Genomic DNA, 18,332 nt, shown 5'->3' on the forward strand with positions numbered 1-18,332 from the left:
AAATAAATGCATGTTGGTCGCCCGAACATGGTCACTGTTTTCCTGTCTTTTGTCGTTCTTATGCTCACTGCGTCTCAGTGGGTCGGTCCAAGGCCTTTCTACTGTAAGCAGAGGAGAGGACAGCCTTCCAGTAGAATAAATAGAGGCACAGCTCCCAACATTTACTAACAAATGAACAGCTACTAAATCAAAGATCTGTCTCATAAACTACACATGTGCCTACATGTGATAACGAAAGGGGATTGTTGCATTACCCCAAGCGACCACAGAATTTGTCCCTTTAATTTAAGTAATAATTAGGTGGTTTGGTGGGATTTCCTAAATTCCAGTGTGTTTCTGCTTGCCACAACAAAGGCAAAAGAGAGAATGAACTGGCACAGAGACTAAGATATTAGGACCTGTTTAGTAGCGAAAAGAAGGATGTCCATCATATCGCAAAGCCATTATGACAAGGGCTCCTCCTCCCCTGTAGGATAACTAATAATAATAATGATTTATTCTATATAGCACTTTTCATTACACACAGAATCTCAAAGTAGCTTTAGAAACGAAAATAAATTCAAGGTGATCTGGTACATACTTGGCCGATGGCTTCCACAGCTTCAGATGATAATAATAAGATGGAGAGTGATGGAGTCTGTAGTTAGAGGAGTTGAGGCAGTAAGGCAGTTCACTTCAGATATTTTGCTTGCACTTGTATGTGCTAGAGATTTGTGCTACATACCAATTATTTTCAATATAGAGATAGAAATATATGTATAACTCCTGTTATTTTTGTTTTACCTTTTAATAAAGCACTAAAATTGTGATCTCTCTTAATGGTTCATGAGTCATTTGGTATTGTTCGGCATGTTTACCTGCCTACGTACCTTATATCGCAAGCCCATAATTAGTCAATAGGGCTGACTGGCTAGCTGATAGCCACAACGAATTGTTAGCTAGCTACTGTAACCATGAAGAATTGACATCTATCTTGCATAATATTAGTTTTAGGTCATTTTTTCCTGTTTAACTATCTGGCTAGCTAAATTATTACGATTCACATATTTAGCTGATAATTATGAAGTCAAACGTTTGCTTTGTGTATATCTTGTTTCGTCTATTGTTGACATTGTCCTGGCTGGAAGGAGGTTCAGCGAATGGGGAGGTGAAGCGTGAGGTAATACAGTAGGGGGAGTGCGAGTGCTTCTTAAATGTATTGTTTTATGCATTCTCCTCACTCTTGACCTCACAAAGAACGTACTCAAAAGAATGTAGTGGAGAATACAATCGGAGCATGAGTGTGGAGCATCGTAGTATGTTTGGAGAAACACCCCTAGAGTTTGAGAGTTACGAGCCCCCAGTCACCCAGTAACTTTTGAACTGTCCCTAAATAATCCTATTAAAACACTGCATGAGAAATATGTCATCAACTCAAAACAATTGAAAGTACATAGTATAAAACACTACTTAGCCTAATATGTTATTAAAAGCCATGATAGCATCGTCTACCGGTAGGTCTGTTCTGAATTCATATTTCAACTCGTCACCATGCTCTACCTTCCACTCGTGTTTCCCAACTGTAGTCCTCGGGAACCCCCAACAATAGACATTTACATTTTAGAGCCAGACAAGCACACTTGATTCAATTTGTTAACTAATCCTTCGATTAGTTAAATCAGTCCAGAGCTACAACAACAATGTGTGCTGATTGAACCAAACTAAATAATTGGAGGATGCGGGCATCGATCCCGCTACCTCTCGCATGCTAAGCGAGCGCTCTACCATTTGAGCTAATCCCCCTGTGCATCCAGTAAGAAGTATGAAATCTCAATGACCGCACTGCCAAATCCCCCGTCAACAAGAAAGGATACTTTTTTATAAAGTATGCTTGCTTCAGCTGTCTAAAAGTATTTTTCATGGTCGTTCAGTAACGGTTGAAGCAGTGACTGCAGTAAGCCTAGTGGTGGAAATAGTTGTATTGTATGGTTAGTGAGTTTGGGGTTAGCAGAAAAACTTGTGAGTCTGGAGTTCCCCCTGCTGGCTGTCTGTGGAATAACGTCAGGATCAGATGATCGTGGGGAAATAAATGCATGTTGGTCGCCCGAACATGGTCACTGTTTTCCTGTCTTTTGTCGTTCTTCTGCTCACTGCGTCTCAGTGGGTCGGTCCAAGGCCTTTCTACTGTAAGCAGAGGAGAGGACAGCCTTCCAGTAGAATAAATAGAGGCACAGCTCCCAACATTTACTAACAAATGAACAGCTACTAAATCAAAGATCTGTCTCATAAACTACACATGTGCCTACATGTGATAACGAAAGGGGATTGTTGCATTACCCCAAGCGACCACAGAATTTGTCCCTTTAATTTAAGTAATAATTAGGTGGTTTGGTGGGATTTCCTCAATTCCAGTGTTTCTGCTTGCCACATCAAAGGCAAAAGAGAGAATGAACTGGCACAGAGACTAAGATATTAGGACCTGTTTAGTAGCGAAAAGAAGGCTGTCCATCATATCGCAAAGCCATTATGACAAGGGCTCCTCCTCCCCTGTAGGATAACTAATAATAATAATGATTTATTCTATATAGCACTTTTCATTACACACAGAATCTCAAAGTAGCTTTAGAAACGAAAATAAATTCAAGGTGATCTGGTACATACTTGGCCGATGGCTTCCACAGCTTCAGATGATAATAATAAGATGGAGAGTGATGGAGTCTGTAGTTAGAGGAGTTGAGGCAGTAAGGCAGTTCACTTCAGATATTTTGCTCGCACTTGTATGTGCTAGAGATTTGTGCTACATACCAATTATTTTCAATATAGAGATAGAAATATATGTATAACTCCTGTTATTTTTGTTTTACCTTTTAATAAAGCACTAAAATTGTGATCTCTCTTAATGGTTCATGAGTCATTTGGTATTGTTCGGCATGTTTACCTGCCTACGTACCTTATATCGCAAGCCCATAATTAGTCAATAGGGCTGACTGGCTAGCTGATAGCCACAACGAATTGTTAGCTAGCTACTGTAACCATGAAGAATTGACATCTATCTTGCATAATACTAGTTTTAGGTCATTTTTTCCTGTTTAACTATCTGGCTAGCTAAATTATTACGATTCACATATTTAGCTGATAATTATGAAGTCAAACGTTTGCTGTGTGTATATCTTGTTTCGTCTATTGTTGACATTGTCCTGGCTGGAAGGAGGTTCAGCGAATGGGGCGGTGAAGCGTGAGGTAATACAGTAGGGGGAGTGCGAGTGCTTCTTAAATGTATTGTTTTATGCATTCTCCTCACTCTTGACCTCACAAGAACGTACTCAAAAGAATGTAGTGGAGAATACAATCGGAGCATGAGTGTGGAGCATCGTAGTATGTTTGGAGAAACACCCCTAGAGTTTGAGAGTTACGAGCCCCCAGTCACCCAGTAACTTTTGAACTGTCCCTAAATAATCCTATTAAAACACTGCATGAGAAATATGTCATCAACTCAAAACAATTGAAAGTACATAGTATAAAACACTACTTAGCCTAATATGTTATTAAAAGCCATGATAGCATCGTCTACCGATAGGTCGGTTCTGAATTCATATTTCAACTCGTCACCATGCTCTACCTTCCACTCGTGTTTCCCAACTGTAGTCCTCGGGAACCCCCAACAATAGACATTTACATTTTAGAGCCAGACAAGCACACTTGATTCAATTTGTTAACTAATCCTTCGATTAGTTAAATCAGTCCAGAGCTACAACAACAATGTGTGCTGATTGAACCAAACTAAATAATTGGAGGATGCGGGCATCGATCCCGCTACCTCTCGCATGCTAAGCGAGCGCTCTACCATTTGAGCTAATCCCCCTGTGCATCCAGTAAGAAGTATGAAATCTCAATGACCGCACTGCCAAATCCCTCGTCAACAAGAAAGGATACTTTTTTATAAAGTATGCTTGCTTCAGCTGTCTAAAAGTATTTTTCATGGTCGTTCAGTAACGGTTGAAGCAGTGACTGCAGTAAGCCTAGTGGTGGAAATAGTTGTATTGTATGGTTAGTGAGTTTGGGGTTAGCAGAAAAACTTGTGAGTCTGGAGTTCCCCCTGCTGGCTGTCTGTGGAATAACGTCAGGATCAGATGATCGTGGGGAAATAAATGCATGTTGGTCGCCCGAACATGGTCACTGTTTTCCTGTCTTTTGTCGTTCTTATGCTCACTGCGTCTCAGTGGGTCGGTCCAAGGCCTTTCTACTGTAAGCAGAGGAGAGGACAGCCTTCCAGTAGAATAAATAGAGGCACAGCTCCCAACATTTACTAACAAATGAACAGCTACTAAATCAAAGATCTGTCTCATAAACTACACATGTGCCTACATGTGATAACGAAAGGGGATTGTTGCATTACCCCAAGCGACCACAGAATTTGTCCCTTTAATTTAAGTAATAATTAGGTGGTTTGGTGGGATTTCCTAAATTCCAGTGTGTTTCTGCTTGCCACAACAAAGGCAAAAGAGAGAATGAACTGGCACAGAGACTAAGATATTAGGACCTGTTTAGTAGCGAAAAGAAGGCTGTCCATCATATCGCAAAGCCATTATGACAAGGGCTCCTCCTCCCCTGTAGGATAACTAATAACAATAATGATTTATTCTATATAGCACTTTTCATTATACACAGAATCTCAAAGTAGCTTTAGAAACGAAAATAAATTCAAGGTGATCTGGTACATACTTGGCCGATGGCTTCCACAGCTTCAGATGATAATAATAAGATGGAGAGTGATGGAGTCTGTAGTTAGAGGAGTTGAGGCAGTAAGGCAGTTCACTTCAGATATTTTGCTCGCACTTGTATGTGCTAGAGATTTGTGCTACATACCAATTATTTTCAATATAGAGATAGAAATATATGTATAACACCTGTTATTTTTGTTTTACCTTTTAATAAAGCACTAAAATTGTGATCTCTCTTAATGGTTCATGAGTCATTTGGTATTGTTCGGCATGTTTACCGGCCTTACGTACCTTATATCGCAAGCCCATAATTAGTCAATAGGGGCTGACTGGCTAGCTGATAGCCACAACGAATTGTTAGCTAGCTACTGTAACCATGAAGAATTGACATCTATCTTGCATAATACTAGTTTTAGGTCATTTTTTCCTGTTTAACTATCTGGCTAGCTAAATTATTACGATTCACATATTTAGCTGATAATTATGAAGTCAAACGTTTGCTGTGTGTATATCTTGTTTCGTCTATTGTTGACATTGTCCTGGCTGGAAGGAGGTTCAGCGAATGGGGCGGTCAAGCGTGAGGTAATACAGTAGGGGGAGTGCGAGTGCTTCTTAAATGTATTGTTTTATGCATTCTCCTCACTCTTGACCTCACAAGAACGTACTCAAAAGAATGTAGTGGAGAATACAATCGGAGCATGAGTGTGGAGCATCGTAGTATGTTTGGAGAAACACCCCTAGAGTTTGAGAGTTACGAGCCCCCAGTCACCCAGTAACTTTTGAACTGTCCCTAAATAATCCTATTAAAACACTGCATGAGAAATATGTCATCAACTCAAAACAATTGAAAGTACATAGTATAAAACACTACTTAGCCTAATATGTTATTAAAAGCCATGATAGCATCGTCTACCGATAGGTCGGTTCTGAATTCATATTTCAACTCGTCACCATGCTCTACCTTCCACTCGTGTTTCCCAACTGTAGTCCTCGGGAACCCCCAACAATAGACATTTACATTTTAGAGCCAGACAAGCACACTTGATTCAATTTGTTAACTAATCCTTCGATTAGTTAAATCAGTCCAGAGCTACAACAACAATGTGTGCTGATTGAACCAAACTAAATAATTGGAGGATGCGGGCATCGATCCCGCTACCTCTCGCATGCTAAGCGAGCGCTCTACCATTTGAGCTAATCCCCCTGTGCATCCAGTAAGAAGTATGAAATCTCAATGACCGCACTGCCAAATCCCTCGTCAACAAGAAAGGATACTTTTTTATAAAGTATGCTTGCTTCAGCTGTCTAAAAGTATTTTTCATGGTCGTTCAGTAACGGTTGAAGCAGTGACTGCAGTAAGCCTAGTGGTGGAAATAGTTGTATTGTATGGTTAGTGAGTTTGGGGTTAGCAGAAAAACTTGTGAGTCTGGAGTTCCCCCTGCTGGCTGTCTGTGGAATAACGTCAGGATCAGATGATCGTGGGGAAATAAATGCATGTTGGTCGCCCGAACATGGTCACTGTTTTCCTGTCTTTTGTCGTTCTTATGCTCACTGCGTCTCAGTGGGTCGGTCCAAGGCCTTTCTACTGTAAGCAGAGGAGAGGACAGCCTTCCAGTAGAATAAATAGAGGCACAGCTCCCAACATTTACTAACAAATGAACAGCTACTAAATCAAAGATCTGTCTCATAAACTACACATGTGCCTACATGTGATAACGAAAGGGGATTGTTGCATTACCCCAAGCGACCACAGAATTTGTCCCTTTAATTTAAGTAATAATTAGGTGGTTTGGTGGGATTTCCTAAATTCCAGTGTGTTTCTGCTTGCCACAACAAAGGCAAAAGAGAGAATGAACTGGCACAGAGACTAAGATATTAGGACCTGTTTAGTAGCGAAAAGAAGGCTGTCCATCATATCGCAAAGCCATTATGACAAGGGCTCCTCCTCCCCTGTAGGATAACTAATAACAATAATGATTTATTCTATATAGCACTTTTCATTATACACAGAATCTCAAAGTAGCTTTAGAAACGAAAATAAATTCAAGGTGATCTGGTACATACTTGGCCGATGGCTTCCACAGCTTCAGATGATAATAATAAGATGGAGAGTGATGGAGTCTGTAGTTAGAGGAGTTGAGGCAGTAAGGCAGTTCACTTCAGATATTTTGCTCGCACTTGTATGTGCTAGAGATTTGTGCTACATACCAATTATTTTCAATATAGAGATAGAAATATATGTATAACACCTGTTATTTTTGTTTTACCTTTTAATAAAGCACTAAAATTGTGATCTCTCTTAATGGTTCATGAGTCATTTGGTATTGTTCGGCATGTTTACCGGCCTTACGTACCTTATATCGCAAGCCCATAATTAGTCAATAGGGGCTGACTGGCTAGCTGATAGCCACAACGAATTGTTAGCTAGCTACTGTAACCATGAAGAATTGACATCTATCTTGCATAATATTAGTTTTAGGTCATTTTTTCCTGTTTAACTATCTGGCTAGCTAAATTATTACGATTCACATATTTAGCTGATAATTATGAAGTCAAACGTTTGCTTTGTGTATATCTTGTTTCGTCTATTGTTGACATTGTCCTGGCTGGAAGGAGGTTCAGCGAATGGGGCGGTGAAGCGTGAGGTAATACAGTAGGGGGAGTGCGAGTGCTTCTTAAATGTATTGTTTTATGCATTCTCCTCACTCTTGACCTCACAAGAACGTACTCAAAAGAATGTAGTGGAGAATACAATCGGAGCATGAGTGTGGAGCATCGTAGTATGTTTGGAGAAACACCCCTAGAGTTTGAGAGTTACGAGCCCCCAGTCACCCAGTAACTTTTGAACTGTCCCTAAATAATCCTATTAAAACACTGCATGAGAAATATGTCATCAACTCAAAACAATTGAAAGTACATAGTATAAAACACTACTTAGCCTAATATGTTATTAAAAGCCATGATAGCATCGTCTACCGATAGGTCTGTTCTGAATTAATATTTCAACTCGTCACCATGCTCTACCTTCCACTCGTGTTTCCCAACTGTAGTCCTCGGGAACCCCCAACAATAGACATTTACATTTTAGAGCCAGACAAGCACACTTGATTCAATTTGTTAACTAATCCTTCGATTAGTTAAATCAGTCCAGAGCTACAACAACAATGTGTGCTGATTGAACCAAACTAAATAATTGGAGGATGCGGGCATCGATCCCGCTACCTCTCGCATGCTAAGCGAGCGCTCTACCATTTGAGCTAATCCCCCTGTGCATCCAGTAAGAAGTATGAAATCTCAATGACCGCACTGCCAAATCCCTCGTCAACAAGAAAGGATACTTTTTTATAAAGTATGCTTGCTTCAGCTGTCTAAAAGTATTTTTCATGGTCGTTCAGTAACGGTTGAAGCAGTGACTGCAGTAAGCCTAGTGGTGGAAATAGTTGTATTGTATGGTTAGTGAGTTTGGGGTTAGCAGAAAAACTTGTGAGTCTGGAGTTCCCCCTGCTGGCTGTCTGTGGAATAACGTCAGGATCAGATGATCGTGGGGAAATAAATGCATGTTGGTCGCCCGAACATGGTCACTGTTTTCCTGTCTTTTGTCGTTCTTATGCTCACTGCGTCTCAGTGGGTCGGTCCAAGGCCTTTCTACTGTAAGCAGAGGAGAGGACAGCCTTCCAGTAGAATAAATAGAGGCACAGCTCCCAACATTTACTAACAAATGAACAGCTACTAAATCAAAGATCTGTCTCATAAACTACACATGTGCCTACATGTGATAACGAAAGGGGATTGTTGCATTACCCCAAGCGACCACAGAATTTGTCCCTTTAATTTAAGTAATAATTAGGTGGTTTGGTGGGATTTCCTAAATTCCAGTGTGTTTCTGCTTGCCACAACAAAGGCAAAAGAGAGAATGAACTGGCACAGAGACTAAGATATTAGGACCTGTTTAGTAGCGAAAAGAAGGCTGTCCATCATATCGCAAAGCCATTATGACAAGGGCTCCTCCTCCCCTGTAGGATAACTAATAATAATAATGATTTATTCTATATAGCACTTTTCATTACACACAGAATCTCAAAGTAGCTTTAGAAACGAAAATAAATTCAAGGTGATCTGGTACATACTTGGCCGATGGCTTCCACAGCTTCAGATGATAATAATAAGATGGAGAGTGATGGAGTCTGTAGTTAGAGGAGTTGAGGCAGTAAGGCAGTTCACTTCAGATATTTTGCTCGCACTTGTATGTGCTAGAGATTTGTGCTACATACCAATTATTTTCAATATAGAGATAGAAATATATGTATAACTCCTGTTATTTTTGTTTTACCTTTTAATAAAGCACTAAAATTGTGATCTCTCTTAATGGTTCATGAGTCATTTGGTATTGTTTGGCATGTTTACCGGCCTTACGTACCTTATATCGCAAGCCCATAATTAGTCAATAGGGGCTGACTGGCTAGCTGATAGCCACAACGAATTGTTAGCTAGCTACTGTAACCATGAAGAATTGACATCTATCTTGCATAATATTAGTTTTAGGTCATTTTTTCCTGTTTAACTATCTGGCTAGCTAAATTATTACGATTCACATATTTAGCTGATAATTATGAAGTCAAACGTTTGCTTTGTGTATATCTTGTTTCGTCTATTGTTGACATTGTCCTGGCTGGAAGGAGGTTCAGCGAATGGGGCGGTGAAGCGTGAGGTAATACAGTAGGGGGAGTGCGAGTGCTTCTTAAATGTATTGTTTTATGCATTCTCCTCACTCTTGACCTCACTAGAACGTACTCAAAAGAATGTAGTGGAGAATACAATCGGAGCATGAGTGTGGAGCATCGTAGTATGTTTGGAGAAACACCCCTAGAGTTTGAGAGTTACGAGCCCCCAGTCACCCAGTAACTTTTGAACTGTCCCTAAATAATCCTATTAAAACACTGCATGAGAAATATGTCATCAACTCAAAACAATTGAAAGTACATAGTATAAAACACTACTTAGCCTAATATGTTATTAAAAGCCATGATAGCATCGTCTACCGATAGGTCTGTTCTGAATTCATATTTCAACTCGTCACCATGCTCTACCTTCCACTCGTGTTTCCCAACTGTAGTCCTCGGGAACCCCCAACAATAGACATTTACATTTTAGAGCCAGACAAGCACACTTGATTCAATTTGTTAACTAATCCTTCGATTAGTTAAATCAATCCAGAGCTACAACAACAATGTGTGCTGATTGAACCAAACTAAATAATTGGAGGATGTGGGCATCGATCCCGCTACCTCTCGCATGCTAAGCGAGCGCTCTACCATTTGAGCTAATCCCCCTGTGCATCCAGTAAGAAGTATGAAATCTCAATGACCGCACTGCCAAATCCCTCGTCAACAAGAAAGGATACTTTTTTATAAAGTATGCTTGCTTCAGCTGTCTAAAAGTATTTTTCATGGTCGTTCAGTAACGGTTGAAGCAGTGACTGCAGTAAGCCTAGTGGTGGAAATAGTTGTATTGTATGGTTAGTGAGTTTGGGGTTAGCAGAAAAACTTGTGAGTCTGGAGTTCCCCCTGCTGGCTGTCTGTGGAATAACGTCAGGATCAGATGATCGTGGGGAAATAAATGCATGTTGGTCGCCCGAACATGGTCACTGTTTTCCTGTCTTTTGTCGTTCTTATGCTCACTGCGTCTCAGTGGGTCGGTCCAAGGCCTTTCTACTGTAAGCAGAGGAGAGGACAGCCTTCCAGTAGAATAAATAGAGGCACAGCTCCCAACATTTACTAACAAATGAACAGCTACTAAATCAAAGATCTGTCTCATAAACTACACATGTGCCTACATGTGATAACGAAAGGGGATTGTTGCATTACCCCAAGCGACCACAGAATTTGTCCCTTTAATTTAAGTAATAATTAGGTGGTTTGGTGGGATTTCCTAAATTCCAGTGTGTTTCTGCTTGCCACAACAAAGGCAAAAGAGAGAATGAACTGGCACAGAGACTAAGATATTAGGACCTGTTTAGTAGCGAAAAGAAGGCTGTCCATCATATCGCAAAGCCATTATGACAAGGGCTCCTCCTCCCCTGTAGGATAACTAATAATAATAATGATTTATTCTATATAGCACTTTTCATTACACACAGAATCTCAAAGTAGCTTTAGAAACGAAAATAAATTCAAGGTGATCTGGTACATACTTGGCCGATGGCTTCCACAGCTTCAGATGATAATAATAAGATGGAGAGTGATGGAGTCTGTAGTTAGAGGAGTTGAGGCAGTAAGGCAGTTCACTTCAGATATTTTGCTCGCACTTGTATGTGCTAGAGATTTGTGCTACATACCAATTATTTTCAATATAGAGATAGAAATATATGTATAACTCCTGTTATTTTTGTTTTACCTTTTAATAAAGCACTAAAATTGTGATCTCTCTTAATGGTTCATGAGTCATTTGGTATTGTTTGGCATGTTTACCGGCCTTACGTACCTTATATCGCAAGCCCATAATTAGTCAATAGGGGCTGACTGGCTAGCTGATAGCCACAACGAATTGTTAGCTAGCTACTGTAACCATGAAGAATTGACATCTATCTTGCATAATATTAGTTTTAGGTCATTTTTTCCTGTTTAACTATCTGGCTAGCTAAATTATTACGATTCACATATTTAGCTGATAATTATGAAGTCAAACGTTTGCTTTGTGTATATCTTGTTTCGTCTATTGTTGACATTGTCCTGGCTGGAAGGAGGTTCAGCGAATGGGGCGGTGAAGCGTGAGGTAATACAGTAGGGGGAGTGCGAGTGCTTCTTAAATGTATTGTTTTATGCATTCTCCTCACTCTTGACCTCACAAGAACGTACTCAAAAGAATGTAGTGGAGAATACAATCGGAGCATGAGTGTGGAGCATCGTAGTATGTTTGGAGAAACACCCCTAGAGTTTGAGAGTTACGAGCCCCCAGTCACCCAGTAACTTTTGAACTGTCCCTAAATAATCCTATTAAAACACTGCATGAGAAATATGTCATCAACTCAAAACAATTGAAAGTACATAGTATAAAACACTAGTTAGCCTAATATGTTATTAAAAGCCATGATAGCATCGTCTACCGATAGGTCTGTTCTGAATTCATATTTCAACTCGTCACCATGCTCTACCTTCCACTCGTGTTTCCCAACTGTAGTCCTCGGGAACCCCCAACAATAGACATTTACATTTTAGAGCCAGACAAGCACACTTGATTCAATTTGTTAACTAATCCTTCGATTAGTTAAATCAATCCAGAGCTACAACAACAATGTGTGCTGATTGAACCAAACTAAATAATTGGAGGATGCGGGCATCGATCCCGCTACCTCTCGCATGCTAAGCGAGCGCTCTACCATTTGAGCTAATCCCCCTGTGCATCCAGTAAGAAGTATGAAATCTCAATGACCGCACTGCCAAATCCCTCGTCAACAAGAAAGGATACTTTTTTATAAAGTATGCTTGCTTCAGCTGTCTAAAAGTATTTTTCATGGTCGTTCAGTAACGGTTGAAGCAGTGACTGCAGTAAGCCTAGTGGTGGAAATAGTTGTATTGTATGGTTAGTGAGTTTGGGGTTAGCAGAAAAACTTGTGAGTCTGGAGTTCCCCCTGCTGGCTGTCTGTGGAATAACGTCAGGATCAGATGATCGTGGGGAAATAAATGCATGTTGGTCGCCCGAACATGGTCACTGTTTTCCTGTCTTTTGTCGTTCTTATGCTCACTGCGTCTCAGTGGGTCGGTCCAAGGCCTTTCTACTGTAAGCAGAGGAGAGGACAGCCTTCCAGTAGAATAAATAGAGGCACAGCTCCCAACATTTACTAACAAATGAACAGCTACTAAATCAAAGATCTGTCTCATAAACTACACATGTGCCTACATGTGATAACGAAAGGGGATTGTTGCATTACCCCAAGCGACCGCAGAATTTGTCCCTTTAATTTAAGTAATAATTAGGTGGTTTGGTGGGATTTCCTAAATTCCAGTGTGTTTCTGCTTGCCACAACAAAGGCAAAAGAGAGAATGAACTGGCACAGAGACTAAGATATTAGGACCTGTTTAGTAGCGAAAAGAAGGCTGTCCATCATATCGCAAAGCCATTATGACAAGGGCTCCTCCTCCCCTGTAGGATAACTAATAATAATAATGATTTATTCTATATAGCACTTTTCATTACACACAGAATCTCAAAGTAGCTTTAGAAACGAAAATAAATTCAAGGTGATCTGGTACATACTTGGCCGATGGCTTCCACAGCTTCAGATGATAATAATAAGATGGAGAGTGATGGAGTCTGTAGTTAGAGGAGTTGAGGCAGTAAGGCAGTTCACTTCAGATATTTTGCTCGCACTTGTATGTGCTAGAGATTTGTGCTACATACCAATTATTTTCAATATAGAGATAGAAATATATGTATAACTCCTGTTATTTTTGTTTTACCTTTTAATAAAGCACTAAAATTGTGATCTCTCTTAATGGTTCATGAGTAATTTGGTATTGTTCGGCATGTTTACCTGCCTACGTACCTTATATCGCAAGCCCATAATTAGTCAATAGGGCTGACTGGCTAGCTGATAGCCACAACGAATTGTTAGCTAGCTACTGTAACCATGAAGAATTGACATCTATCTTGCATAATATTAGTTTTAGGTCATTTTTTCCTGTTTAACTATCTGGCTAGCTAAATTATTACGATTCACATATTTAGCTGATAATTATGAAGTCAAACGTTTGCTTTGTGTATATCTTGTTTCGTCGATTGTTGACATTGTCCTGGCTGGAAGGAGGTTCAGCGAATGGGGCGGTGAAGCGTGAGGTAATACAGTAGGGGGAGTGCGAGTGCTTCTTAAATGTATTGTTTTATGCATTCTCCTCACTCTTGACCTCACAAGAACGTACTCAAAAGAATGTAGTGGAGAATACAATCGGAGCGTGAGTGTGGAGCATCGTAGTATGTTTGGAGAAACACCCCTAGAGTTTGAGAGTTACGAGCCCCCAGTCACCCAGTAACTTTTGAACTGTCCCTAAATAATCCTATTAAAACACTGCATGAGAAATATGTCATCAACTCAAAACAATTGAAAGTACATAGTATAAAACACTACTTAGCCTAATATGTTATTAAAAGCCATGATAGCATCGTCTACCGATAGGTCTGTTCTGAATTCATATTTCAACTCGTCACCATGCTCTATCTTCCACTCGTGTTTCCCAACTGTAGTCCTCGGGAACCCCCAACAATAGACATTTACATTTTAGAGCCAGACAAGCACACTTGATTCAATTTGTTAACTAATCCTTCGATTAGTTAAATCAGTCCAGAGCTACAACAACAATGTGTGCTGATTGAACCAAACTAAATAATTGGAGGATGCGGGCATCGATCCCGCTACCTCTCGCATGCTAAGCGAGCGCTCTACCATTTGAGCTAATCCCCCTGTGCATCCAGTAAGAAGTATGAAATCTCAATGACCGCACTGCCAAATCCCTCGTTAACAAGAAAGGATACTTTTTTATAAAGTATGCTTGCTTCAGCTGTCTAAAAGTATTTTTCATGGTCGTTCAGTAACGGTTGAAGCAGTGACTGCAGTAAGCCTAGTGGTGGAAATAGTTGTATTGTATGATTAGTGAGTTTGGGGTTAGCAGAAAAACTTGTGAGTCTGGAGTTCCCCCTGCTGGCTGTCTGTGGAATAACATCAGGATCAGATGATCGTGGGGAAATAAATGCATGTTGGTCGCCCGAACATGGTCACTGTTTTCCTGTCTTTTGTCGTTCTTATGCTCACTGCGTCTCAGTGGGTCGGTCCAAGGCCTTTCTACTGTAAGCAGAGGAGAGGACAGCCTTCCAGTAGAATAAATAGAGGCACAGCTCCCAACATTTACTAACAAATGAACAGCTACTAAATCAAAGATCTGTCTCATAAACTACACATGTGCCTACATGTGATAACGAAAGGGGATTGTTGCATTACCCCAAGCGACCACAGAATTTGTCCCTTTAATTTAAGTAATAATTAGGTGGTTTGGTGGGATTTCCTAAATTCCAGTGTGTTTCTGCTTGCCACAACAAAGGCAAAAGAGAGAATGAACTGGCACAGAGACTAAGATATTAGGACCTGTTTAGTAGCGAAAAGAAGGATGTCCATCATATCGCAAAGCCATTATGACAAGGGCTCCTCCTCCCCTGTAGGATAACTAATAATAATAATGATTTATTCTATATAGCACTTTTCATTACACACAGAATCTCAAAGTAGCTTTAGAAACGAAAATAAATTCAAGGTGATCTGGTACATACTTGGCCGATGGCTTCCACAGCTTCAGATGATAATAATAAGATGGAGAGTGATGGAGTCTGTAGTTAGAGGAGTTGAGGCAGTAAGGCAGTTCACTTCAGATATTTTGCTCGCACTTGTATGTGCTAGAGATTTGTGCTACATACCAATTATTTTCAATATAGAGATAGAAATATATGTATAACTCCTGTTATTTTTGTTTTACCTTTTAATAAAGCACTAAAATTGTGATCTCTCTTAATGGTTCATGAGTAATTTGGTATTGTTCGGCATGTTTACCTGCCTACGTACCTTATATCGCAAGCCCATAATTAGTCAATAGGGCTGACTGGCTAGCTGATAGCCACAACGAATTGTTAGCTAGCTACTGTAACCATGAAGAATTGACATCTATCTTGCATAATATTAGTTTTAGGTCATTTTTTCCTGTTTAACTATCTGGCTAGCTAAATTATTACGATTCACATATTTAGCTGATAATTATGAAGTCAAACGTTTGCTTTGTGTATATCTTGTTTCGTCGATTGTTGACATTGTCCTGGCTGGAAGGAGGTTCAGCGAATGGGGCGGTGAAGCGTGAGGTAATACAGTAGGGGGAGTGCGAGTGCTTCTTAAATGTATTGTTTTATGCATTCTCCTCACTCTTGACCTCACAAGAACGTACTCAAAAGAATGTAGTGGAGAATACAATCGGAGCGTGAGTGTGGAGCATCGTAGTATGTTTGGAGAAACACCCCTAGAGTTTGAGAGTTACGAGCCCCCAGTCACCCAGTAACTTTTGAACTGTCCCTAAATAATCCTATTAAAACACTGCATGAGAAATATGTCATCAACTCAAAACAATTGAAAGTACATAGTATAAAACACTACTTAGCCTAATATGTTATTAAAAGCCATGATAGCATCGTCTACCGATAGGTCTGTTCTGAATTCATATTTCAACTCGTCACCATGCTCTATCTTCCACTCGTGTTTCCCAACTGTAGTCCTCGGGAACCCCCAACAATAGACATTTACATTTTAGAGCCAGACAAGCACACTTGATTCAATTTGTTAACTAATCCTTCGATTAGTTAAATCAGTCCAGAGCTACAACAACAATGTGTGCTGATTGAACCAAACTAAATAATTGGAGGATGCGGGCATCGATCCCGCTACCTCTCGCATGCTAAGCGAGCGCTCTACCATTTGAGCTAATCCCCCTGTGCATCCAGTAAGAAGTATGAAATCTCAATGACCGCACTGCCAAATCCCTCGTTAACAAGAAAGGATACTTTTTTATAAAGTATGCTTGCTTCAGCTGTCTAAAAGTATTTTTCATGGTCGTTCAGTAACGGTTGAAGCAGTGACTGCAGTAAGCCTAGTGGTGGAAATAGTTGTATTGTATGATTAGTGAGTTTGGGGTTAGCAGAAAAACTTGTGAGTCTGGAGTTCCCCCTGCTGGCTGTCTGTGGAATAACATCAGGATCAGATGATCGTGGGGAAATAAATGCATGTTGGTCGCCCGAACATGGTCACTGTTTTCCTGTCTTTTGTCGTTCTTATGCTCACTGCGTCTCAGTGGGTCGGTCCAAGGCCTTTCTACTGTAAGCAGAGGAGAGGACAGCCTTCCAGTAGAATAAATAGAGGCACAGCTCCCAACATTTACTAACAAATGAACAGCTACTAAATCAAAGATCTGTCTCATAAACTACACATGTGCCTACATGTGATAACGAAAGGGGATTGTTGCATTACCCCAAGCGACCACAGAATTTGTCCCTTTAATTTAAGTAATAATTAGGTGGTTTGGTGGGATTTCCTAAATTCCAGTGTGTTTCTGCTTGCCACAACAAAGGCAAAAGAGAGAATGAACTGGCACAGAGACTAAGATATTAGGACCTGTTTAGTAGCGAAAAGAAGGATGTCCATCATATCGCAAAGCCATTATGACAAGGGCTCCTCCTCCCCTGTAGGATAACTAATAATAATAATGATTTATTCTATATAGCACTTTTCATTACACACAGAATCTCAAAGTAGCTTTAGAAACGAAAATAAATTCAAGGTGATCTGGTACATACTTGGCCGATGGCTTCCACAGCTTCAGATGATAATAATAAGATGGAGAGTGATGGAGTCTGTAGTTAGAGGAGTTGAGGCAGTAAGGCAGTTCACTTCAGATATTTTGCTTGCACTTGTATGTGCTAGAGATTTGTGCTACATACCAATTATTTTCAATATAGAGATAGAAATATATGTATAACTCCTGTTATTTTTGTTTTACCTTTTAATAAAGCACTAAAATTGTGATCTCTCTTAATGGTTCATGAGTCATTTGGTATTGTTCGGCATGTTTACCGGCCTTACGTACCTTATATCGCAAGCCCATAATTAGTCAATAGGGGCTGACTGGCTAGCTGATAGCCACAACGAATTGTTAGCTAGCTACTGTAACCATGAAGAATTGACATCTATCTTGCATAATCTTAGTTTTAGGTCATTTTTTCCTGTTTAACTATCTGGCTAGCTAAATTATTACGATTCACATATTTAGCTGATAATTATGAAGTCAAACGTTTGCTTTGTGTATATCTTGTTTCGTCTATTGTTGACATTGTCCTGGCTGGAAGGAGGTTCAGCGAATGGGGCGGTGAAGCGTGAGGTAATACAGTAGGGGGAGTGCGAGTGCTTCTTAAATGTATTGTTTTATGCATTCTCCTCACTCTTGACCTCACAAGAACGTACTCATAAGAATGTAGTGGAGAATACAATCGGAGCATGAGTGTGGAGCATCGTAGTATGTTTGGAGAAACACCCCTAGAGTTTGAGAGTTACGAGCCCCCAGTCACCCAGTAACTTTTGAACTGTCCCTAAATAATCCTATTAAAACACTGCATGAGAAATATGTCATCAACTCAAAACAATTGAACGTACATAGTATAAAACACTACTTAGCCTAATATGTTATTAAAAGCCATGATAGCATCGTCTACCGGTAGGTCTGTTCTGAATTCATATTTCAACTCGTCACCATGCTCTACCTTCCACTCGTGTTTCCCAACTGTAGTCCTCGGGAACCCCCAACAATAGACATTTACATTTTAGAGCCAGACAAGCACACTTGATTCAATTTGTTAACTAATCCTTCGATTAGTTAAATCAGTCCAGAGCTACAACAACAATGTGTGCTGATTGAACCAAACTAAATAATTGGAGGATGCGGGCATCGATCCCGCTACCTCTCGCATGCTAAGCGAGCGCTCTACCATTTGAGCTAATCCCCCTGTGCATCCAGTAAGAAGTATGAAATCTCAATGACCGCACTGCCAAATCCCTCG

At 40.2% G+C, this 18,332-nt stretch overlaps 8 non-coding genes across 8 annotated transcripts; all 8 read right to left on the reverse strand.

Moving 5' to 3' along the window:
- Window positions 1-1,709: 1,709 nt before the first annotated feature.
- Window positions 1,710-1,782, reverse strand: trnaa-agc (transfer RNA alanine (anticodon AGC)). Its single transcript has one exon. It is a non-coding gene; the product is annotated as a tRNA-Ala (tRNA).
- Window positions 1,783-3,768: 1,986 nt separating this feature from the next.
- trnaa-agc (transfer RNA alanine (anticodon AGC)) lies at window positions 3,769-3,841 on the reverse strand. The gene has a single exon. It is a non-coding gene; the product is annotated as a tRNA-Ala (tRNA).
- Window positions 3,842-5,831: 1,990 nt separating this feature from the next.
- On the reverse strand, window positions 5,832-5,904 carry trnaa-agc (transfer RNA alanine (anticodon AGC)). The gene has a single exon. It is a non-coding gene; the product is annotated as a tRNA-Ala (tRNA).
- A 1,990-nt stretch (window positions 5,905-7,894) lies between these two features.
- Window positions 7,895-7,967, reverse strand: trnaa-agc (transfer RNA alanine (anticodon AGC)). Its single transcript has one exon. It is a non-coding gene; the product is annotated as a tRNA-Ala (tRNA).
- Window positions 7,968-12,020: 4,053 nt separating this feature from the next.
- On the reverse strand, window positions 12,021-12,093 carry trnaa-agc (transfer RNA alanine (anticodon AGC)). The gene has a single exon. It is a non-coding gene; the product is annotated as a tRNA-Ala (tRNA).
- A 1,988-nt stretch (window positions 12,094-14,081) lies between these two features.
- On the reverse strand, window positions 14,082-14,154 carry trnaa-agc (transfer RNA alanine (anticodon AGC)). Its single transcript has one exon. It is a non-coding gene; the product is annotated as a tRNA-Ala (tRNA).
- A 1,988-nt stretch (window positions 14,155-16,142) lies between these two features.
- Window positions 16,143-16,215, reverse strand: trnaa-agc (transfer RNA alanine (anticodon AGC)). The gene has a single exon. It is a non-coding gene; the product is annotated as a tRNA-Ala (tRNA).
- Window positions 16,216-18,205: 1,990 nt separating this feature from the next.
- Window positions 18,206-18,278, reverse strand: trnaa-agc (transfer RNA alanine (anticodon AGC)). The gene has a single exon. It is a non-coding gene; the product is annotated as a tRNA-Ala (tRNA).
- Between the last annotated feature and the right edge of the window lie 54 nt (window positions 18,279-18,332).

This window comes from Salmo salar, chromosome 09 (genome assembly GCF_965601325.2).
Source record: "Salmo salar chromosome 09, fSalSal1, whole genome shotgun sequence".
In the NCBI taxonomy this organism is placed as follows: Eukaryota; Metazoa; Chordata; class Actinopteri; order Salmoniformes; family Salmonidae; genus Salmo; species Salmo salar.